Source organism: Aedes aegypti, chromosome 1, assembly GCF_002204515.2.
Source record: "Aedes aegypti strain LVP_AGWG chromosome 1, AaegL5.0 Primary Assembly, whole genome shotgun sequence".
Taxonomy (NCBI): Eukaryota; Metazoa; Arthropoda; class Insecta; order Diptera; family Culicidae; genus Aedes; species Aedes aegypti.
The window spans coordinates 43,212,852-43,237,870 of record NC_035107.1 but is presented as its reverse complement, the minus strand read 5'-3'; the positions used below and the strand labels follow the sequence as shown (position 1 = coordinate 43,237,870).

The window sequence follows — 25,019 nt, the reverse complement described above, 5'->3', positions numbered from 1 at the left end:
AAAAAGGACCAAAGCAAACAAATCGACGACTTGGATTCCTAGCTTTCTCACCAGGATCACACACATCTTTTTTGCGCGCTGCACACCTGCAGTAGATCACAGCAGAGGCTGCTGTACCGATCCCTAAATCTTCGTCCTGTCCCTGTCCCCTCGGTTCGCCAAGTTATTGTAATTGCAGCCTCTTTTTCTCGCTACCGAACCCATATGCGACTGTAATTGGGAACTTTCTTTTCTTTTCGCTGTCCTCGTCATCCTTGCACTGTAATTTGAATACACCCGAATCGACCGTCGACCGGGCTCTCGGTCGGGACGGTGAAATGCTTTTCGAGTGCATTCGCTATGATGGTACCTACCTACTTATCCTTATGGCGGCTTGTGCAAGGACAACAAGATGTGCGTACGCGGCACCATATGGATTGTGTGATCGAATCAGGACGACCGACCAACACTAGGTTGCATAATGTGTGGAGGTTTTTTTTGGGCTGCACGAGGAGGGGGTGCATTGTTCATTGCCGAACCAATGATGCCATTGTTGAATTTGTTTTCATGCATTTTGAAAAATCGGATTAGGTTGTAATAATCCGCAACGGAGCCATTGAGCATCTGCTTCTGCAAATTTCAGATGCAGATCAAATATTCCAAAGATGCAACTCCAGAGATAATCATTGTATAAAACTAGAGATGTAATAATTCTTCTTGGCATTACGTCCTCACTGGGACATAGCCTGCTTCTCTGCTTAATGTTGAATGAGCACTTTCACAGTTATTAACTGAGAGCTGTCTTTGCCAAAGCTGCCATTTTCGAATTCGTACATCGTGTGTAGTAAGTACGATGATACTCTATGCCCAGGGAAGCCAATGAAATTGCCATTATGAAAAGATCTAGGACCAACCGTGAATCGGACCCACAATCCACTCGGCTAAGGAATGCCACTATTTCGTTTTTATGACAAAATGACAGTAAACGATAACGATTAACACTTGCGTTCCAAAATATGTCGTGGGACTTGGGAGATCGTTTCAACTTAATAATGTATTGCAGTTGCAAACCTAGATTGTTTGTCAATCGCCATTCGATTATCTTTTAACTTATGGAAGCCTTTAGTTACGCTTAAGTATGCAAGGCTTTTTAAATGGTTTATCGCTCCGTGTGCTGAGTACAAGTAATTTCAAAAATAGCCATCAAAAACATCTTAATATCCTCTTACAGAACTTTCTAGAGTTGTCGTAATTTCCCTACAAAACCATTTATACATTCTTCATCCTCTTTATGCTTCTCTCACTATGCTATCGAAACTAACAAGAATTTGTTCTTCTGCTTTATAAGTCAGGCTTATATTATCCCTACATACAAGATAGGATTTATTACGGTTTTACAGACCAATTTTTGGCTTCAAAGCAGTTATAAAACCTTGACAAAACCTGAAATGTTACTTGGGAAGAGCGATCTTGTTAAGTTTGCATCCTCTCCTACTCATCAAATGGTTCAATCACTTATTCACCATCAACAAAACACTACTGATATGAAAAAAGAGCTAATATGAAAGCTATATGAAAGAGCCAAATCGTCACTAGCATGGCATTTCAGCTATCAGAATAATTTGAGCAGTTCCGTTCACGCATTGATCTAGAGGTCTCCCCAAATAGAAATTTATGGTTAAGGCTTTTCTCTATGTCAGGAGAAATATTTTCACGTGCATACTTCAAGAAAATGTTTCAAATACCATATTAATCTACGCTCTTGGAAGGAACATACGACACAGTAAGGTATATATCCCCTATGCTTTTCTAGAAGTTGATAATTAGGATCATTGCAAGAGTTTCTGTGCTTCTAGAGAGTTAAATAGTTATCAGCAATCGACCTTATTTCTCAGCTAGCAGCCCTAGATTCCGTACAAGGATTGATTTGGAAGCTACCGAGGGATGACCTCCCCATGTACTGGGTCAATTTTTTTCAGAATTATGGACGGAGGAAGCTTCGAGTGTGAAGCATTTTAATTCGCCTGATCAACATGGGTTCTGTTGCTGGAAGATCAATTTCAACGGAATTGATAGAGTTAACATCACACTGTATGCGACACATGGAGAAAAGTGTGCAAATTGATACGGTTTATACCGACTTAGAAGCGGCTACCATCAAGTGCTCTTTAGTAAAATGGAATACATTGACGAGCTTTGTTAAATGGCTTAAATCGTACCTTGTGAAAGTTAAGCTCGACTCATCTCTCTCTGCTCTATTTCAATTGTTTTCTGGATATGTTCGTGGACTCGAAAATCGTCAGACCATCAGCACACACAAATGCATGGTCATCTCTTTTAGTAGGGAAAATCAGCCACTCATTTGGAACTACATAATCAAAGATTAGTCACTACAAAAGAGTATGAACTTTGAAGGATCTGGGCGTCCCTCTTGACAAAAAGCTTCTCTTTAACGAATGCTATACCAGCATCCTAGCAAGAGCACATCGTAATCTGGGAATAATGTTCAAATTTACTAGAGAATTCAGTGATCCCTATTGCTTGAGATCTTTGTATAATTCATTGGTGCGGTCAATACTGGAATCAACGTCAGCAGACTGGAGTCCTACATCGCTTATTTGAAAGAATCGAAGGTGTCCAGCGAAAATTTATAAGATCTTCCACTCTATACTGATCACTGTCGAGACTTTTTGGTATGGACACTCTTAAGAAGCGGAGAAACATCATAAGAAATGTATAGGCATGTAGCAAAACTTTTAAAAGGAGAAACTAACGCTCGAATAAACCTCAAGGGCTCTCAGTAATTCTAACTTTCTACGTCTATATAACATCGTACGGACTATGCCCAAAATGAGACAATAAGAGCCATGTGTATGACGACGAATGAGAATTATCACTTATTTGATATTTATATTTCGATCAATGTTTCTAAGAACAGGTTTGTCTCAAGTGGTGTTATTTAATTTAAATGTATTCAATGTTAAAGTGTATGTAGTTAGTTTCATGTAGACTCGAGGAAGTCTTATGGAAGTTAAGCACAAATACTAATTACACTTAAATTGTCAAATTTTGATTCGAATTTCGTACTACATGTTTAGAAGAAATTCCGTAAGGAAAAGCTTCGAGTTTGTGCTGGAAGTCTAAATGTTCTGATGAGATTGAGCGTAGTATCGATGTCGTTAAGATTCTCTTAATTGATGTTAGAGATTCCGGCAGTTTCAGACTCAATATGAAACTGTTTAAGATACCACCAGACCAGTGTTCCAGTAGACTTCCTTAACTTGTTCTGGACAATATTTTTGTCAATCAATGGATTGATGTAGCATCCTTCGAATCTAAAGTATCTCTTACTTGATACTTGATACGCTACGATGAATCTTCGCTGAATGGATGAGTCTTCTCCACTGGGCTCGGTCCTCAGGGCCTTCCAGTCGCCCTGAACGTTAAGTGCCCTTAAGTCCTCCTCAACTGCAAAAAGCCATCGTGTGCGCGGCCTACCACGAAGTCTGCGGACTCGTCCGGGTTCTCTGTTGAATATTATCCTTGCTTGTCGTTCTTCCGGTATATGGGCAACGTGACCAGCCCAACGCAGTCTGCCGTGTTTTATGCGCTTGACAATATCCACCTCTTTATACACTTGCAACAACTCGAGATGCATGCGACGCCGTGAGATGCCGTTTACTAGTTTACCGCCGAGTATTGTTCGCAGCACTTTACGTTCAAACACCCCGAAAGCTCTCCGGTCGACTTCCTTCAATGTCCATGATTCATGGCGATATAACGCTAGTTAGAAAAAGCGTCACCCTGTTTCAATCCATCTAAGGTTACGAACGATGATGAAATCTCGTCCACTACCCGCACACTTGATTTCGATCCATCATGCGTTGCACGAATCAGTCTAAGGCGGCATCCACAAATTACGTAACGCTTTAGGGGGAGGGGGGGGAGTAGGCTTAAGCGTTACGGCTCATACAAAAATTTGAAATTTTTCATACAAAAAGCGTTACGGAGGGGGGAGGGGGTCAAAAATTTCCAATTTTAGCGTTACGTAATAAATGGATGCCGCCTAATCAGCTTCGCCGGAAAGCCAAGTTCGGACATAATTCGCCACAACTCGTTTCTCTTCACTGAATCGTACGCTGCTTTGAGATCTACAAACAGATGATAAGTCTGCAAGGTGTACTCCCGGAATTTATCAAGGATTTGATCGGCCCTCTTGAATACCAGCTTGGTATTCGCCGACAAAGGACTCCTCATACGGTCTCAATCTGTTGAACAGAATTCCAGACATGATTTTGTACACCGAATTAAGGAGTGTTATCCCTCGTTAATTGGCGCACTCCAGTCGATGTCCTTTCTTGTACAAAGGGCAAATGAGACCTTCCAACCAACTAGTAGGGGTTTGTTCTACTTCGTCGTAAGCCCTACTATTCGTCGTATCAAACTTTAATTGTTCCACTACGGCGGATATTCAAACTTACCTGCAACATAGATTCATTATCCAAGTGTAATTTTGTGAAAACTGTTATGGTTTGTACACTTGTATACCAAAAATGCAATAAAACTACTGTGTTTCGGTAAATAACTTCAGTTCAATTATCCACTTTGCACTTTTTCACCGAAATCGCATGGACGAACACGATTTGAGAGAAATGCTTAGCGATCGACTGAGCCACACCACTTTCCAACACAAATTTCTTCCCGCCCCCGTGGGTGACTTACTTCGCCGGGCACTTATTTTCACTATGGAAAACCTTCGTACTTCTTCACTGAAGGATTTCATTCCAATCACACGCCGTAAAACTTCCATAAATCACCAAATTTTACGAAATTTCCTCAACCGCCGCAAATAATTGAGAATGTAAACAAAGTTCAATCCGTCGTACTGAGAAAAAATGCTTGTGCGCATTAATGTGTGCTCGACGCTCGACGTAAAAATACGGTTCCTTTGATTGTGTTGTTTTCGCTGTACTGTGAGGAAATGCCATAATTGTACGGTCAAAATGAATAGTGTTCATATGTTCGGGCGGAATTTTGATGACGAACTATGAATTTTGAAGGAAATTAGTATATTTCATCATGCTGAAGGAATGGAGGGAGATGCCCGAAGATCTATATATTCTAGTAAAACATTTTATTATAGCGTTGATATGTTGTGTTTTAACCACTCAATATACACAGTGAGCCGTAAGTTGTGAGACGAATCTGGAAACTGATTGCGACGGAGTTGAAAACGATACGACGGATTGAGAATACGGTAAGATGCATTTTTTTTTGCATTATTTCCAAAAAGAGATCAAGATTTATCAAAATGTTATTGTACAATGCTAAAACCGTTTTGAGAAAGAATTGTTTGGCATCGGTTTGTATCAGCATCATTCACTGCAATACTGGAAAAATTGCAGTTCTCACTGATCAATGCTTAATACGGTGGATACTAGCACATCACCCTAGGCATTTGTTCTTCCTCCCATATCCTCTAAATGATATGGTGAATGAGTTTGTGCAGCTGCTCACTTCCGTATTTGAGAAGTTTGGCCGGGAGCTCGTCCTTCCCAGCAGCCTTGTTGTTCTTCAGCCCATTGATAGCTTTCTTTACTTCATCTAGCGTTGGAGGTTCCACAGCCAAGCCTAAAGTATCTCACTGCTGTAATAAAATTTCATTTTTTTCAGCATGGCAATGGTAATTCGATTTCGAAACTCTGATCAATACATTGGAAATCATTTAGTAGGCTTCTACCAGTTGTTCTCAAGCTAATTTAAGATAGTTGGTATTGTATTTTCTTTAAATCCTGAACAGGATTCTGTAAGAAAATTCTTAACAGGCTTTTCTCAAGCTCATTTAAGATATTCGCCGCTGGATATTCCAGACTATCCAGCTGTAGTTTATTTCCTGAATCGCCCATTGATTTTAACGAATCCTGCCAAAATATCCTATTCTGCGCTATGCAAATCGTATACAAGCTGCTAAGCCGTTCCTCGGCCAATAACTTGTTGAAATTTATAAGCGACACTTGCAAAGACGAAATATGGATTTCCGTATATGTATTGAGGAGCACATCCATCCTTCGTCACTATCGGATAATAATTGAGACACCCCAGACAACCAGAAGTCGCATAACATTTTACGGAAAAAGTCGTTTATTCATACACACTGTATCACACCCACACTGCATGGTGGATGAAATCGTTTGATCGATGAGTTTTCTCGCATAAAACGCTATTTTATGAGTTCATATGTACATTTGATTTCGTCCCGCATACTCGTACAAAGCAAGTCGGATCAATCCGTAGCAGCTGTCAAATAATCTTTGTTATCATAAACTAAGTCACATAAGAGTACCAACTAATTTGCAAGAAAATCCACACTCTCGCATTGGATGTTATGTTTCATCATATAAAATTTGCACGTATATCGCCTCCACTTTTGTACGCATAAGGTCTTTTCGCGACATCTTATACGTGAAACTTTGCTCATAGAAGTATTGCATAACGCAAAAGGAGATTTTGTTATACATGCATTCTGGTTGTCTGGGACACTGACTTTTTCCGTAGACAAGCCAAAGAAACACTGCAAAAATAATCAACGTACAAAAATGCACTATGGCTATGAGGATAGGGATTGAACAAGTAGGGATTGATCAAGTACACAGAGTGTCTCTCAAAAATGAAGAATAAAACGAGTATTCTAACCTGGGCTTTGTCGGAATCCTAAATCGCATTTTGTTGGAATTTTGACTCAGTTTCTCTGAATTCCAAATAAGTTTCTTTCTGAATCTTGAATTGGATTTTGTCAGAAACCTCAAGAGAATAGAGTCTCAAAATTATTAATAAATTTAATAAATTAATAAATTTAATTCAAAAAATGGGTCCGAATTTGAACCTTAACACTTTTGATCGTGTTTGACGTGCGCTTAGTCGACAATAACACCGCAGGGGTCATACTTTTTAACCCTGGGGTGGACATAAACCAACGAAAAATATTTAAAAATTGAGTTAACATGGCCTAGACTTGTGCATTTGGTACTAAATTGGGCATTAGGACCCTAGTCTGAACCGAATCCTGCTTCAAACGGAATCTGTTGGAATGCTAAAACAGATTCTGGCAGAACTAGAAACAATATTCTGTCTGAATACTGAACAAAATCGTGCACCGAATGAGTCTTCATCAGAATTTTGAAGCAATTCGGAATAGGATTCTTTTTTTGGGTATCTGAAACAAATACTGTCGAAATAATGGACAGAATTTTGTCTGAAAAGTATAATAATTCTGAACAAATTTCTGTTAGAATCTGAACCCGAATTTTGTCGACAATCTGAGCTAGAAGCCATCGGAATCTCCTTCAAGATTCTCTTGGGTTCCAACAGAATTCTGTCTATATACCATCAAACTCTTGAACCAGATTCAGTCGGAACCTTTATCAAAATCGTCTATGAATTGACTGAAATCATGAACAGAATAAACAGGATTGAATTCTTTCGGAATCCTGAAACAATATATCTAATTCTATCGAAATTCTGATCCAGATTTTGTCAGAATCGTGAACAGCATTCTGTATGAATATTGAATCAAATCAAATAAAATCCTGAACCTGATTTCAAATAGAGCTCATCCCAATTATGTTCAAATTCTTAATAGGGTTGTCAGAAACTCAATCAGAATTCGTTTGGTACGGATGGTTTCAAAGTTCTCAGACGTCTACGATTACGTTTCAATCATGAACAACGTTCTGTCTGAACCGGACTTCTGAACTGGATTCTATTCGATTCCTGAACTGCATTCAGTTGTAGTATTGAAGAGAAGCCAGTTGGAATCCTGAATAGAACTATGCTGGAATCCTAAACAGTATTCGGTTATAGTCCTGAACAGGAGTCTTTTTTTAAGACCCGGGTCCTAAACAGAATTCAGTTGGAGGTCTTAAAAGGATTCAGTTGGAATCCTGAATAGGACTTTACTAGAATCCTAAACAGTATTCGGCTGAAATCCTGCACAGAATTCGGTTGAAATTTTGAACAGGATTCTGTCGCAATTCAGAACAGTATTCTTTCGGAATCCTGAATAGGATTTGATCGAATCCTGAACTAAATTCTATTGGAATCATGGGAAGGATTATGTAAAAATCCTGAAAATGATTTTGTCCAAATCCTAAACAACACCATAACTCTATTGAAAATTTGAGCACGAATTTGTTGGAATCCTCCCATGATTCTTATGGAATTTTAAACAGCATTATCTTGGAATCGTGGACAGGATTATTTTCGAATTCTGAACAAAACTATGTTGGAATCCTAAACAGGATTCTCTTGAAATCCTGAACAGGTTCTGTTCAAATTCTGAATAGGCTTCTGTTGGAACCCTGATAAAGATTCTGTTGCAATTCTTAAACAGTATAACACCATCACATTTTACTTTTGACCAATTCCGCCTTCAGTCGAACACACATGTGTTGATTACAAATCAACACATCCGTTCACCACAAAATCCTTCATTAAATTCATTCTTATTGACGCGACAAACGAGCAAGTCGCGTTTGTTTTCGCGCTGTTATTTGCGCACGCTCAAAAGATTCCAAACACGCTCAAATAATTCCTTCAAACTCAAACAAAAGTAAGAAGTACTAATGAGTAAAGTTTATTGAAGAATTTTTTAATTTATCAACTCTAGCTACCAGAGTTTTCAATCCCATACAAGATTCTTTTGAAGTCCTAAATAAGATTCAGTCTGTTGAAAGCCTGATCAGGAATTCTGGAAAAGTTCTGTTGGATTTCTGAACAGAGTAATGTTGGAATTCTTACCAGCACTCTTTTGAACTCCTGAAGAAGATTCTGTTTTGAAGTAGTCCTGAATAGAATAATGTTGGAATCTTTAACATGATTTTCTGTAATCTTGGCATACTTCAGTTGGATTTCTGAAGGCCCCCTGAACCCTAATCCGGATCCTAAACCGATTTACATAAATGTGAAACAACACGATAATTGAAATTTATCGCAACCAAACTCACCATCACGTTTCCCGACCGACAAATTGCCCTGTCGATAAGGCTCCCATTTTTCGCATTAAGCACACAAGCTCCTCCAATTCTGCGAAATCCCCGTCCAAGGCCGATCGGATTAGCAACGGAAACGTTCGGCTTCGGGCCGCGCGAGTAATTTGCACACGCGACATTTTCGCCATTAGAATGTGTCATTATGGCTCCGCGTGCAGGCCCTCTCGATTCTTGATGCACTCATCCAACCGAAGTAGGCTCTTAGCCGGACTTCTCGCCTTTTATAATGTACATTTTATTCGTAACAATTCCCATTCTGCAGCCAAACCGCACAAAATTTATCTCTGCACTCTGATGGAGAAAATCTTGTAATTTATGGCCGTTTTTAAGCGAAATCATCATCGTCCGCCGACCGGGGAAAGAACACGTCCCAAATGTTAAGCCTTATTTCCATGGCTTCTATAAAAAGGCTTTACTTTTCAGTATGTTTTAGCTGATTCTTTATTTTTTGCTGCGCGACGAAAGACTCCTACAATCGTCATTCAGGCAGGAAATTCTCGGACGATTTGGGCAATCCGCGACGCATCCGAAGACACAAGAGACGACGAGAACCGCTCGTGTTTCGTGTTCCTTTGTTTCGGATCAGAGCAGGCTGGATTTTTATGGTCATCTCGTCGTCGTCGGATGCTTCGTTTTCTTAATTTTAATCTCTCGACGACCGATCGAACACTCGCGGGGGTCGGTAAGGTAGATCGCGGAGGCTTCGGACGGGTGCAGCAACGTGCCCGCGACGTGCGTCCATTATAATACCATATACATTTGTAATACTTTATATAGTAGTGTTGTTTTTTATCTTCCTTCTTTGCCATGGTTTTCTCTTCTGTTCTGTGGGCCCAGGGACCCCGGGTCCGACTTTTTTCTCGTATTTTCTGTTTTTTTTTTTTGTTCGCTCGGCTTAAATCCGATTCGAAGCTGCTGCTTTTTCGGGGTTCCTTCCTTGCACTACAGTACAATCTTTCATCTGTTTCTGTTCTGCGAGCTGTGTGAGACGACGAGACACAAGGCTGCGCGAGAGCATGGAAATGCGAGGAACGAACTATAATTTGTGTGCTGCGAGGAGCAAAGAAGATGATGATGGACCGGAGAGGTGATTGTACCTTCTTCTACTTTTTTGTTGCCGTGTGCTGGAATGGAAGACAGCGACTAGCAGTAGCAGTTTGTTGTCGGACGAACGGAGCCCGATCGAGAGCCGAGTACAGTTTGTTTTTATAGTTGTTATTACTATGATTTCGTTCTATGCTTTATCTCTTGTGCATTGGATCTTCTCTAAGATCTTGCGGGGCCAATGCAATGGACGATAAGAGGCTGGAAAGAGTTGAAGGCGCGTGGCGCGATCAAACAACGGGATCCGGTTGCACTTCTAGGATCAGCGATCATTCTAGTACTGCCCGATTTTGACAGTTGGTTGTCAAACCGTACGTCAAACTGGAAAGGTGGTTACATTCGGCCTACTGTGATGCGGGTGCCATTGCTTCATAGTTCGCGATCGCGATCGTGTCCAATGGGCTTTCAGAAGACTGACCAGTAAATGAAAACAGCCGTTCACAACAACTATCACAACCGTGTGATGACGAAGCGAAAACTCCGTCGTCATCGGACTCCCAATAGGAATTCCCGAGCACGAACCCGTGTAAAGTTAGTGCCCACCTTCAGCGCAATGACCAAGCTGAGTCGAAGATATGTGCGACCAAACCTGGAAGGGAAACATAGAATGACGAGGCAGTACCACAACCGTATGCCGCATTGAAGAAAAAAAAGTAGAGTGGCTGGAGCCCCTTGAAGAGTCGTTCACTCGACGCTAGAGCGGCCAAATCGAAGTAGGTCGTCGTCGTAGCAGCCGAAGCTGTGCTGCCCCGGGGGTCGTTGATCTAGAAATCTTAGCCGCTCTCGTGATGGCCGCAGCGCTTCGCCGCTAAATTAATCGACGCGCGAAAACAAGACTCCATAAGTCGGTCGTAAAATATGGCTTTAGATTGGGGGGCATTAGGGAAATATGCTTACGCGGTAATCCTCTTATAATTAGAGATGCGATCGAGGAGAGGTGATGATCTGCCGGAGCAGAGGTCGAATAGAGTAGGGGCTCCTGTCGGAGTGCGTTTATATGGTACCGATGGAAGTGTCAATATGGCGGCAACTTATCGGTTGACCTTAATCCAAGCTTAAAGTCGGCTATCGCAGTATGTCACTTATGGTTCATTAGGTTATCGTTTAGGTTGATTGGATGATTTGTAAAGTCTTCCGGGATTTGGTGCCCAATTTGATCAAAAACATTCGATTACACGGTAGCTAAAGATCCCACAAGGTCTAATCCAATACTCCCATGGTTTCTCGATTGGCTGATGGACCTCTGTCGAAGCGCGAGCTTAAGGTCGGCGATCGTAGTATGCCACCTCTTTTTCGTTAGGGTAATGTTCAGGCCTACTTAACTTGATAAGTTGCAAGATATTTCAGGATTTGGCGCCCAATTTGACCAAAAAACGTTCGATTACATGGCACCTAATCACCCCCACAAACTCTAATCCAAAAACTCCCATGGTTGCTCGATTGGTTGTTGTCATCGTTACCGAAACCATACCAAATTATCCGCTCGCAACGGGGCTATTTAGCCGCGCAAATTTGCATTCCTCACATGTGCAATCACTGTGTTTTGTGTGTGATGTACGCAAACTTTCCAACAATTGGCCACGTCCAAATCATTACTCAACCGATTCCAAACAAGCAATTTTCCCCGTTGCTCGCAGTTGACCAACCCTAGTTAGCGTACGCGCAGCAGCCCTGCCATTGCCTAACTAATGGTCTATCTAACTGACCGCGAAACTGACGCGGCGCGGCGCGGCAATCATCCGGGCTCCGGTCGCTCTCCTTCTGTCCGAAATCACTTTTCTCCGCGGTGCTTCTTTCACCGCGCGTCAGCCGAGCCCGGTTGACTGTCGTCGCGTCGATCGCAGACCTAGTGTCGATGAGAAAAAAGTTAATTATCTGCACTTTTAGTAGCAACTAACCAACCTAACCAACTAACCGCACCGCGCAAGTCGAGAGACAGATAAATCGGCTTTTAATGACGAAGCCGTTTTTCGGGTCGTCCGCCGCCGCCGCGCGCATGTGTGGAGTTGAAGTTTGGTGATCGTGGAACTTCAGGTCGAGATGTAGGCTTCGTCACTGTCATCATCGATTGTGTGCTGCTTTTCGTCTTTTTTGTCTGCCCATTCGTCACGCACGATCTGCGCCTGGTCCGTGCATATACATTGACGACGGATGACGGCACGGGAGATCGCGATTGATCGACATCGGCGACGACCTCGATTGGGTTTTATTGTTTGTATTGGAGCTTTTTTTAGAAAGTCCCGATCATCACCGTCATCGCTTGGATGCTGCGCCATGATGAACGAGGGTGTGTTCCCTTTCCGAAGCTATTTTGGCATCACTGGTGAGTTTTGACAGATCGCTCACCGTGAATCATTGCCAACTGTTGCGCGAAAGATGATCAACTCATTCAACTCACGCAAAGGATCCTTCTGGCCATTATCGGAGCGAAAAGATCAAAAGACACCTCCACTTCTGGACGCGGTTCGCACTCGATCGCTATCTAGCGAAGTTTGCGCGCGGTATGGGCCCATAACAGCAGGAAATTGCGATCGTGTCCACGAGAGCTATTGCACAACTCGAACGACCGCCGATCTTTTCGTCCAGTTTCATCTTCTGAACCGTGTGACCGAAGCCACCAACTCTGTCTGGGCGTTTGTCGTCCACACTTCACGGACAACAATAATAATAACTGCCGTGGCCCCTCGAACTTCAATCGGCGAATACAAATTAACTGATTAGTCCGGGAAGAACCGACGCGGCGCAAATCGGTAAATCATCCGTGCGAAATGCGCCCAAAAATGCGAATAAACGCGTTGTTTTTCGGCGGCGACCCGCTGAATACCAAGTAGGGGGCCTCTCGTCGAACGCTAGGCCATGAAAAGTGACGATCATTAAATCATATCTCATATTCCATTCGAATATAGCAAAAGGCAAAGAAGCCGTCCGTCGCGTTTTGCTGTACGGCAGAAGAGGTGCACGAGCAGTGATTTCAGAGTGCTCAGCCTCGATCGTAAACGGAATGACGATCAGCATTCGGAGCCCGTGATCGCCACCGGCATGTTATCGTTGAACGACCCCCACACCCGCCCTGTGCGTCTTCGTCGTTGGTCCGGGTCCACTCGCCGCCGCAAGAGGGAATCGGGAAAAGGTTACGTTTGCCCTCGGGTCGCAATTAAACGAAAGCATCTTGGGCCGATCTCTTGCATGCATGGCTCTATATTGCATTTCCCGTTTCGCACACACACAGCAAATGAAAATTGAGCGGTGCATGTTGCGTGCGTGAGACCCCTAGTGTAGTCCGAGGAGCCGATCTTCGCGTGTTTGCGAGAGGTCCTAGAATGGCGTAGGGGATAGCCTTCACTTAGATGTGGTTTCCATGTCGATTTGGACGGGGACTTGCTTGGGCCTTGATTTGTTTCCTTTTTGCATGATTACCGGACCAAGGACGAAAGAATTAACCCGGTTCGGTGTGCGTGAATGCAAATTACGTGGGCCGGGGGTTATTCGTCGAAACTGATGCTCTAGTTGGCGCTGTATACTTAAGGCCGAATCAGGTGAAATCTTAAGTTTTTCCTAAGAAATATGTTCGTCAATTAGTGAACTAGCCGTTGATACTTGTGAATATTCTGTAAGTCTCATAAGTTCACCCATGCATTTTGGCCCTTCATATGAAATTTTAGTTGAACAATATTACAGTCTTAAAGCACTTCTGATGAACTGATTCAAACCAAGCAACCTGAGTTTCATAGGTTTTGATTTAGAACACTAGAACGGGAAGGGTTTGAAGAAATCAGGAGTCAAATAAGAAGTTACCTTAGCGAAAGCCATCAAGATGTTGGTAACCATGACTATTGTGGTACTAAATCAGATATTTCGGCATGCAGTTTGATATCTAGAATCTCTAGCAATTTAAAATTTATTAGCAAACCTGAAAAAAGCTCAAGTTTTAAAATAAATTATAGAGTATGTACAGATTCCTTTTAGCTTAGAATAGATGTAGATTTCATAGCTTCAAACATCTGGGTTGCTCTATGATTTAATAATGCTATGGACATTTGCTAGTTTCACTTAAGTCTGTGCTAGTGGCGATTCATTTGCAACTAGCACACCACACCCTCTTACTCACTGAAATCATGAACAGTAGACGCACAATACTCATTAACTTAGAAACTTGTTATCCATCCATTAAAAAGCTAATTGCTTTGGCATCCTTCGCAGATAACGATTTCCAAATATGTCTTACTTGTCGTAGAAAAACCGCTAAATGTCCAAGGATTGCTCTTTAACTTTGACGTCAGATTGTGTGATCTCTTGTTTATTCCAAGCTGAAACGTGACGTGCTTTGGCGCTTGTGAAATGCCGATATCTCTAAAATATTAGGCAGACAGACTTTAATGAACTTGCAAGTAATTCATGTTTCTGACAGGGGCGAAAAAGAGACAAGATCCATCCGCAACTCAGAGTTTCACAAGAATCGGAAGGTAAAGAAAAAAAATCAGGAGAAACTGTAGAAGATTCTACTGAATCGTATATAATTTGCACCTAGTTTTTCTGGTGCAGTGGTTCCCCATCTTTTTGAAGCTGCAACCCCTTATGAAGATCTGAAAACTCCAGCGGTCCCCTAAAAATGGATGGATGGATGGCGAGGATCTTTAGAGTTCAAACTGAAAAACAAATTTCATGACAATCAAGCTTGTAATCGATTATAAAAAGAGTCATTTGGTGTTTACTGCAACCTTTTGAGCACTTTCATCAATATTTTTAGCATAAAAGTGTTTTAAACCATTTAACTGACAAGAACTCCATATGAAAAAATGAACCAAACTACAGAAAATACATAAGCCCCTGTAGATCAACACTGGAAAGATAAAAAATATGAACCTCGAGGAGCTTTCTCATATTTATTGATTAATCAAAAGAAACTACACTTATTTATTAGAGATGGTTGGGTTTCACATTTTACAAACCCGACCCGAAACCCGGAATTTTTTTGTGGAAAAACCCGAATAAAACCCGAAAAAAGAGTAAGTTTATAGTTTCTGACGAATAAGAAAGCTTTTAGGTTTTTGATTTTTTCACAATAATCACCAAACTCGACTCATGCCCGACCCAAACCCCGACTTTTTATAAGCCCGAGACCGACCGACCCGAAAATTTCCAAATTTTCAAACCCGAAGCCGAAAACCGGTTGGGAATACATTTTATTGACAGAAACTTCAATATTTTAACAGAAATTTGAACCATTTCGATAATTGTGTGACAGTTTCTTACCAAAATTTATGATTTTCTTTTAGACACTCCGAGAAAACTAGATTTGATTTCATTTTGAAAACCAATTTACTGAACAATATTTCAATTTCATTTGGATTTTGACCAATCTGCAAGTAGAATTAGGTTTCTTGTTAACAAGATACACGTCTTTGATCACAAATATATCAGATTATTACAACATCAATACCATGAAAGGAAGACCTATTAGTACAACTTTCACAGCTCATTGAAAATTTCCTACGCAACTCTCACATTCGATATATTGCAATTTGATGCAGTTTGAGTAAAGTTTCCAAAGAAGTTTCTAACTAATGAAGGAGCTTTGTTGATATTTCTTCAAAAAGTAGGTCGAATCTTTATCTGGTTTGGATTAGGAATTGCCGTAGTAAGTCCACCTACAATTCATACGAGAAGCTATCCACAATTCGGTCTTAATTTACGGCAAAAAATATCCAATTTCGTCGCTCAAAAAATTCAACCCCAAAACATTTCTCCTAAAATTGTTCTGATAAAAAGGTCAAAGCTCACTTTCTTTCTATAGATACTTATATTTAGGTTTTATTTTAAAATATTGAAAATCTGGAAGCCAGTACTTGTCAATAAGGTCCTAACCAACGAAAAACATTTAAAAATTTAAGTAAACATGAGTTTCAGGCCTAAACTAAAGCGTTTGGTACTAAAACTGGGACGCCTTGTCAGGAGCCTATTTGAATTTTTGAAACTTTCCCATAGGAATCAGCAGAAAAAAAAGGAAAAACAGCACGGTGACTGAAATAGCTCATGTCTTGAGCTGCTTCCTCAAATTGCAATTGTGTTCGTGAGCGGGTTACGAGGCGCAGGGCCTAGTCACCGAAAAGTGGTCACATATCAGCCTAGTACGTGAGATCTTCATGGATCTCGCTGAAATACTTAGGAGGAAGCTTATAGAAATGTAAAGAAAGTCAAAGCCAACTGTTTATAACAGAAACATCAATATTATGCAGTAGTCCCAAGTTTCCGAAATAAACTAAAAAATAAAGAATATAAAGATTAACGACCAAAATTGCAGCTAAAAATCAAGAAACATGAGTGCACGTGACATCACATCAATTGCTCGAAACTTCTTCAGTACCGTAATCCGGGGTAACAATGATCATTTTTTTTAATATTTCTTAAATATTTCGCTTGAAAATGCAAATGTTGCCAATTTTATATTTTTAAAACAAGTACTGCCACCCATAGCTCATGACTATGTACTGTATTTTGTTTTTTGAAAGATTTAAACATGTTTTAAATGATTTTTCGATTTAGCTGATATGGGGTAACATTGATCACCTATGTAAACAAAGTTCAGTAATATTGAAAATGTCGTTACTTACTTAAATCATGGCTCCCGAAGCCGAATATAAAGGTCAAACGCTTGCAAGTCATTTACTTCTTGGGTTATTTTAAAATTAAAAACACCTCGAACCGCGGAATACGCCTAAAGGTAGGCAATTTCCTAAGGGAATTCTATATTCTTCACAGTAATTCTTTAATGTTTCCTTATTAAGCATACTTATGAAAGTTTTGACAACGGAATCGTTTTCAGCGATGCCAATTTTAGTAAGAACCGCATTTTCCTTGCTCATATCGTTTGCAGAACTTATGTGAAACATGAATCCTCTGTAGTGTTATCCTTACCTATTGAACATATTTGGGTTTATTCTACGAGTGGCGTGAGGTGACAATTGTCGGTCTCGTATAGCGAGGTGACAATTCTCGACTCGAGTGAAGTGACTCTCCATTTGATTTGCACGGCGAGTCACTTCACTCAAGTCGAGAATCGTCACCTCGCTATACGACACCGACAATTGTCACCTCACGCCACTCGTAGAATTACCCCAATTGTTTCGAAAAGTTGACAAATTTACGCATAAGGTAAACGAAATTTTCGCAAAAATCTTCACTTTCAGTAGTTTATCAATATAAGAAAGAGAAGCACAATTCATGATTTGGAAATGTTCCTTCAATAAATGATGATACGAACTTTTTACGAGATACGTCATTCCGATCAATGTTACCCCGCTGATCAATAATACCCCGGATTACGGTAATTAAAATGTCATAGCCAGGACTCTACAGTCTTTACGATTTGTCTGAAGATGCCTCTGTCCCAGTTGTGGAGAAGAAGCAAGCCTAACTCCAAAAACTCGCTTTGATCCGGTTTAATTTTGTTGATTTTCCAACCTTTTTAAAGTTGCATCCCCCTTGAAAGTTCTACTAACATCTTGCGGACCCCTAAAAATAAATGATCTTTATTCTTTTCTTCTTTTTCTTTAACAGGTGGCTTTTAGTCACAGGCTGTTTCGCCTACATGACAATCTTGAAATGGAAGCTTATTAAACGAAGGATTTGCCCTTATTATTACTTAAATGAGCTCAATAAAGCTCAAATTGAGAATCAAATGACTGAAACACCTATATCTTGCCAGACTTCAGCGAATGATCTCGTCAAGCATCAGTAAAATCAATTAGAAACCTTGTTCACAATATAATGGAAATCTGCCAACCATCTCCGAGTTAATGAATGGCGGAAATTGCGTTTGTAATTCATTACAGCAACTTCAGTAAAAATACGCATTGGACTTTATTATTTTATATTAGTCAACTTTGGGGGCCTGGATCTCATTATTAAGTAATAACAAATCTCTCATTTTGACCATTTTCTATGAAATACGGCCAATAATTAGTCTCCGAAACATATTTTTCCAAAATGAAAAAATAAAAATCGAATAGGACTCGGGAAGATTTTATAAAAAAAAACCGCCAGCAACTCATCAATAGGGACAGGGCCCAATTTTAGTACCAAACGCTTAAGTTTAGGCCAGAAAGGCATGTTTACTCATTTTTAAAATGATTTCGTTGGTTTAATTCCAAAAAAACGTGTTTTAACGGTTTTTGTCACACCCCTTGACTTAAACTCAATTTTTTTGTATATTTTGTTTTCCGTATCCCTTCCGAAATGTCAGATAGGAACAACCCCAGTGTTAAAACTAAAAGCCCTGTGGCATTTTTGTCGACAAAGTGAACGTCAAACATGATCAAAAGGTCAAGGTTCATATAGGTTCATAGGTTGAATCATTTTTGAAATTAAAGTTTAGATATGTTATAGCCGTTATTTGAGCTAGAAAAATTGCTAAAGTAGTTACAAAAACATGCTCTTTTGTATTATAAAATAAATACAAGAATTCATTAAACATTTTAGGACTCAATTGTATTGCCAGCAGTTTGTTGAATCATCCCACAAGATTTTTTCCAAAAATGTTATTAGAAATTCACCAAGAATCAACTCCGTAAACTGCTATTTATATTTTAGGAAAGAAGCTTATATTGTTATGAGCCAATCATTGATAATTAGAAATTTTACCAGGAACTCGAAGAAAACTTTTTATTAATTTTCGCTGCAATCTACCAATGCTCAATACTACAAATATCATTTGAAAATCTCACTTAAAATTCTGCTGATAGATTTAAAAAGATTCTAGTAAAAGTTTGAGTGTGGAGTGGGAAGAATTTCTGACGACGTAGATGGTGACAAAGATTTTCAGCCTAATCTTGCAAAAAAAATGTGCCAGGAATTTTGCACAGGTACCACACAGTACGAACGAAACCTGTAAAATTATAGCGATTCGAATGTAACAAAAGGACTCCATCATATATGATAGATATTTATGTGCGATCTTAAAATTACATTGCTGCTGGTTTGAAAGTGAGCTATAATTAGCTACCAAACTAGATGAATGTATAAAAAAAAGTTCTAAACGGGATTTGAACCCGCGACCTCTGGAGCGATAGATACACGCCCGAGCTCTCTCGGCTGTCTCACCACCTTAGTAAGTGTCTGACGAAAGTTGAACACGTTCTGCGCATAATGAATGTATCACAGAATCACTTCGATGGTTGGCGGTTTCATCGAGAAGTGGTTGAAAGAGCAGTCAACAATGCGGAGCGTTCTCTCGGTCGCGTGATTGTTGAGCGTGGCTGGGTTTGTTTTGTGGCAGATTCATGTAAATTTCTAGCAGATTTAACTGAAATATATTTGGAAGGGCCCTGATTGGTTGACAGATGGTCATATTTGCTTCAGCTGTTGGCTAACGCTTGTAATTTTCAAATGCCTGCCACAGTTTTCCGTCGATGTTCAAATTGCGTGCTGCTTAATATTCACAAATTTTTGCTGTGCAGCTAATCTAAATTTCAATTTCAAGCTCGTGCTGGAATAATATTAAAAAAAATAAAAGAAATGCGTTTTTATGAAAGAATAACGTGAAAAGAAACACAGGTATTCAGCAGATAAAAAACATATTAAGTTGTAATTATCTATAAAAATATGTGAAGAACCAAAAATTTGCAATTCGGTGAAGCAAGCGAGGCTAGAGACTCCTCACATCTATTTATCGGTCAACACGAAATTTATTAACAGGGAAGACAGACCATGAAAACCCAAATAGATGTAAAGGTCAATGCGCAGCCACACAACAAAAACAAAATCTTTGGGCTTCCAATATCATAGAGTATCTTCGTGTTTCCACATGATATACAAATGCAAAATGGTCAATTGTCAAAAAATAAAGTATTTATAGAACACTAAGCTGAGCAGCAGGCGCTCCTTAAATCTGGAAAAAGAGTCATTAGGACATGTCTTCAGAAATTCAGCTACAAATCTGATAAGCCGTTATCAGTTCGGGTGAAGTTCGAGGATTATAACTCTTTCTTCCAGAAAAATTCCGAGGTGCTTGTAGTAACTACAGCTTCTAGAAGATCAGTTTTTCAATTTGTCATTGAAACAGTGAAAATAGAAACTACGAAGCAAGCGCGTTTACAATCGTTTGTCTCAACTTTTGTGGATTAGGATACAATCTCATTAAAAATTGTCATGACATTGCAACATTTTTGTAACTCGTTGTCAATCAGTTATTTTAAGCACAAAATCAATTTTGTTTTATAATTCGATAGTGTGGCAATGTGTACCAACAAGGAAAAAGTTCTCAAAAATGGCAATGCAAAGCCTAGCAAATCGCTACACGCAGGGAGCTACATATAATTGTCATATTCTGTTCAAGTTGTGATAAACTACTGTTGCGCATTTTTTTTTTTTTTGCAATATAAATAGGAGAGAACAATGTCTTCGTTGCACCGTGTTGGTTAACAATTGATTCTTCTAAAAAGAGAGTTATGCCTCTCAAAAACTTCCATATCCGTAACTTTTCTTCTATTTATTCTTCTTATTAACGTAATGTCAGAACGTGCAACTGGGATAGTGTTCTACAAGCAGCTTCACTGCTATCAACTAAAAGCTGTGCATAAAACGTTACTATTTTTGTATCTATAAACCTAAGAACGATATTTTTTGTCATATCTTCGGTTGTTTTCCTGGCGCTCTGGCACACAATCCAGTAGGCTGTACGATGGACTATGCTATGCTATACATCAAATAATGATGTTCTATACCCAAAGAAGTCAAACCGAAACCTGGTGGAACGGGTGTAAAGTCCTCTTTAGCATTGATGAACAACAGCAAAATGAGGTCACCATTCCATCGCCGAAGACAACAACTACATGATAGGTAGCATACCTCACCACACCACGTTCTGTTTGATCTCAGCAAACATCTCGAGACTTCCAGACTTTCGCTCGCCATCGTAGCGACAAAAATGCATTCGATTGTCCCCAAAGTTCTCTCCGATGCCTTACCCACCTTACATCAGAGGCTTCGCAATTCATTTAGTACCCACATGTCAAAATTCAGTACCATTCCGAAGCCATAGGTTCCAGCTGAGGTGCCGTTTCGTTAAGGATTCGGGGGGAGGGTTGGCAGCGAATGCCCCCAACAGAAAAGCCAGTAGTCCACGCAGTAGTCACATCTAATTAACGATGGATGGAGATATTTTCCAGTTGTTCGACTGTGCCGGCGTATGTTTACACATTAATAAAACATACCGATTGTAAACAGTGGGACATGACGGGAGCTTTCCACGGAGCCTCGCGACTACCGGGTATGACTCCCCGGTACCGGTCAAGACTTTCTTACTGACGTAGCATTTATGAAGATTAACGAAGTCGCGAGACTCCACTATGGGCAGTTTCCATATAGTATGGTGGGCAAAAATATTTAGAGTCTCGCGACTTTGTCCATCTTCATAAATGAGAGACTTGGCCGGTACCGGTATTCAAACCTGATATTCCATGAATATCTTAATAGAAGTATCTACTACGAAATGATAAACAAGAAAAACCTATTAAAACAAGTAGGGAGACTTACGGCTTCGGCACCATTCGACTATTATCGGCAACCAAATTTCAAACGCCAAATACACAGTATTTTTTATCAAAACACATCAGTGGAAACATTCAGATGATTCTTTGTTCTGCCCGCTTCCCGCTGGCGAGATTTCCGAGACTAAAAAAACGATATCGCCGGAGATGCCATCAATTCAAATGAGCACGCCTCAAAATGCGACTGATTTGCAGCTGCCGAAGAGATTCACCAGTAGTTGTTATGGGAAAGTTGCCGAAGAGAATGAGGCTGCCGACAATAGTTACACTGACAAGGGATGTTCGCAGCGTTGTCAAAACGTTTCCAATAGTATTTTGACAAGTCTGTCGGTGTGAATCGATAGAGGATTGAGCAACGCATAAATGTAAATAGATAAACACGGAATTTATCTGCTGATGTCCGAGAAAATTACGAAATAAGCACGGCATCGGCTTAAGCTGCCGAGAATACGTAAGTTCCCCTAATTGTTTTTTTTTTTTCGATGTTTGGTCACCAGATCGCCCATAGTGCGGCTCGCTCGGTACGCAAATCAAACATGAATGCGGACTTCGGATCGGATCGAACGCAGCTCGACGTGGAGTGCGGTGTTTGCTTTTCGCTCTTGCCGAGTTCGACCAAGGAGGGAGCTAAGTTCTCGCTACCGAAGAAGGTCCACTCGCGTGGTCTGGTCCGGTCCGGCCGGCGGGTGCGGGTGTAATTTAACGGTTCTGTTGAAGAGATGTCGATAATTAAATATTTGAACGCGCGGGGATGATGCGCGCTACCTTAGCACAACAGCTCCGAGCTTTCTGACTCAGCCCGGGGCGGCAGCTCTTTGTTCGCTCGATTCCAAATCCCAATGATGCTAGAAGTTGTCCAGCCGTGAAAAATGGAAGCCGCGAGTCTAATTATTTGATCGTCACTGCCCCGCCACTCGGAGATGGTACTGGCAGCAGGGCTGGTAACAGTTCCGTGTTCTTTGTCACTATTTTGATGCAAGTCCCAAAATCGAAAGACTCCCAAAGTCTCTTTTCTAACCAAAAGGTTTCTAAGGCTTTCAGCACAAATCTCCCGAAGAGTGACCAAAGAGACCGTAGGAACGTTACAAATGTCATTATATGTTCTGTAATTGTGAACTTGTTTTGTCTTCTTTTCTTGTTTATTGTAACAAGAGCTTCAGTTTTTTTTCTGTGATTTGTTTAGGTATATATTGCTCACACTATTTTCGGTCACCTTATCACGGTTATTAGTCACTTTGTTCAGATAAAATAATCCAAAGTTATCTGTCAAATCGTACATTTCAGGTTAATTATCAGAACTCCAAGTCTGAAAGACTTGCTGTAAGGCAGCATTTCGGGATTAATATTATAAAATATTTTCAAATTTGATAAACCTGAGATCTGAAGAAAACTCAGTTGCAATATCTGAAATTCCTGATTGTTTTCTTGAAAGTATCCCGTACGAAAATCTCAGAAGAATATCTTGGAAAGCTCACTGGATCAGCTCCTGTTCAAACTTTAAGTTGGTAAACCAGTCAAGTTGCAGCGAACCAGATATGAGAAAGGTTTTCCCGCATTTTCAATGATTTTTTGACAAATTTTGTTGCCAATTTCCAATGTCCAATTTGAATTTTGTGAAAGGTGAAAGCTTCCTTGAATTAGGAGTTTTTCTTGGACTTTGTTGGACGTATTTTAGTTTCCGTACAGTCTTTGTCTTTATGTTTTGTCCCTTTTTTCAACGAAGTTCCTACATTTCCAAGTGCTTAGTAGCTACCAACCATGTACTGGCTGCAATCCTCATCGCGCCCCAGGCTCCAAATTCCGAGGAAGTGATTACCGTAGGTCGGTCGGTGATGCAGCTCCACGCTCACAGACTCGATCATCAAGCGAAACACATGGAAATTTGTATAAATTATTTATCACCTTGGATGAACTCCGGCTGCGAAGAACCTGCACACCCAGCCAGCCGCCGCCGTCGCTGCCAACACGTTCCAATAAAAATCAAATTTGTATTCTTCACCAATCTTAAAATCCAATAATTTCTCCGAGCAAGTCGTTCGCCTTCTCTTCGTCTTCTCCTTCGCCATGTCGATCCTTCTTCAAGCTCAAGTCGAGCCCGCAGCACTTTTCTTCCATTTTCAATCCATTCAGCTATTATTATTATGAATAAATTAACATAATTCTGTTCTAGGTTTCCCCGCTTTGGCCACGGTCTTCGTCTTCTTCCCAGTCGTCGAACCTCCCAAGATCCGAGAAGGTGCGCACAAAGCCATAACATCCAATCTACCACCACACAGTAGTGTGTGCGCGGCGGCGAGCACAGGTTTCCTCGATCAGTGTTCAGTCAGCGCTCGTCCGCTTTGCCTGCCCATTCGTTTCTCGAAGGTTATTATAAAATTCTACATATTTTCATGTTCGACGAGCGCTCTACCATCATTCCTCTGGGTCCCTCGAGCTCGGAGTCCGTCTTATTTTCCATTATTTACTTTTCTCTTCACCTTTGCGTTTTCTGCTCGATCTCCGTAGTTTTTGGTATGGGTGCTTGTTTCCTGTCTCACCTTCACACAAACATACACCAAGTTTCGCCCATCGGAGAACCCTGGAAACTGAGACCCAAATCCGGACACAGTCGGAACAAACAAAAAACAGCACCGAATCACGGAGACTGTGATTCCCTCGCATCTCTTGACTCTCTAGCTGTACGATTGTGTTTGTGATCAGCTTTCGGGTCTCCGCCTGTCCAGCTTCTACCCCCTGAAGACCTCGAGGCGAATGGAATTGTGAAATGAGCTGAATCACACCAAGACGACCACCGACCGACCGACCGATCGAACTTATCGGTTGACGACGGCGACGTCCAGGAAAAGAAGGTGACTGGATTTCTCGTCTTCTCTTCTCGATTAACCGCAAGTTTGCTGTGTAGATAGTGGCTTGCGGAACGGGTGAACACGGAGAGAAGGTGCTCTTGATGTGTCCGCCGCCGCCGCCCTTCCGCTTTCTTTTGGCTTCCCTTGGGACCCCGAGAAAGAGAACTGGTGTTGCGAATAGGTATGGGTGGTAAGATCGAGTGCGATCTCGTTGAGAGGGCTCTCGTTGGGAAAGGGTTTTGCTAGTTTGTTGGTGTGATCTGACGTAAATCGTAGTTGTGGTGTGAATTTGAAGATATCTAGTGTGACTTACTTTCTTCACACAATTTCTAAATTGTTCGTTAAAATACATACATACAAACTTGATAAACGTCGGACTTATTCTTATGAAGACTGGAAGACACAATAAGGTTTTTCATGGATTCTCATGTCTAGTAAAGCGTGATAAAATTCTGGCTCGTTTAAGAATATATATGGTGAAAATCTTGGGACACTAA

At 40.7% G+C, this 25,019-nt stretch overlaps 1 protein-coding gene across 1 annotated transcript in view; it reads left to right on the top strand.

The window, feature by feature from the left end:
- LOC5573035 (neurogenic locus Notch protein) overlaps nt 1-25,019 on the top strand; it is a 217,971-nt gene that overhangs the window by 1,098 nt on the left and 191,854 nt on the right. The window lies entirely within an intron of this gene.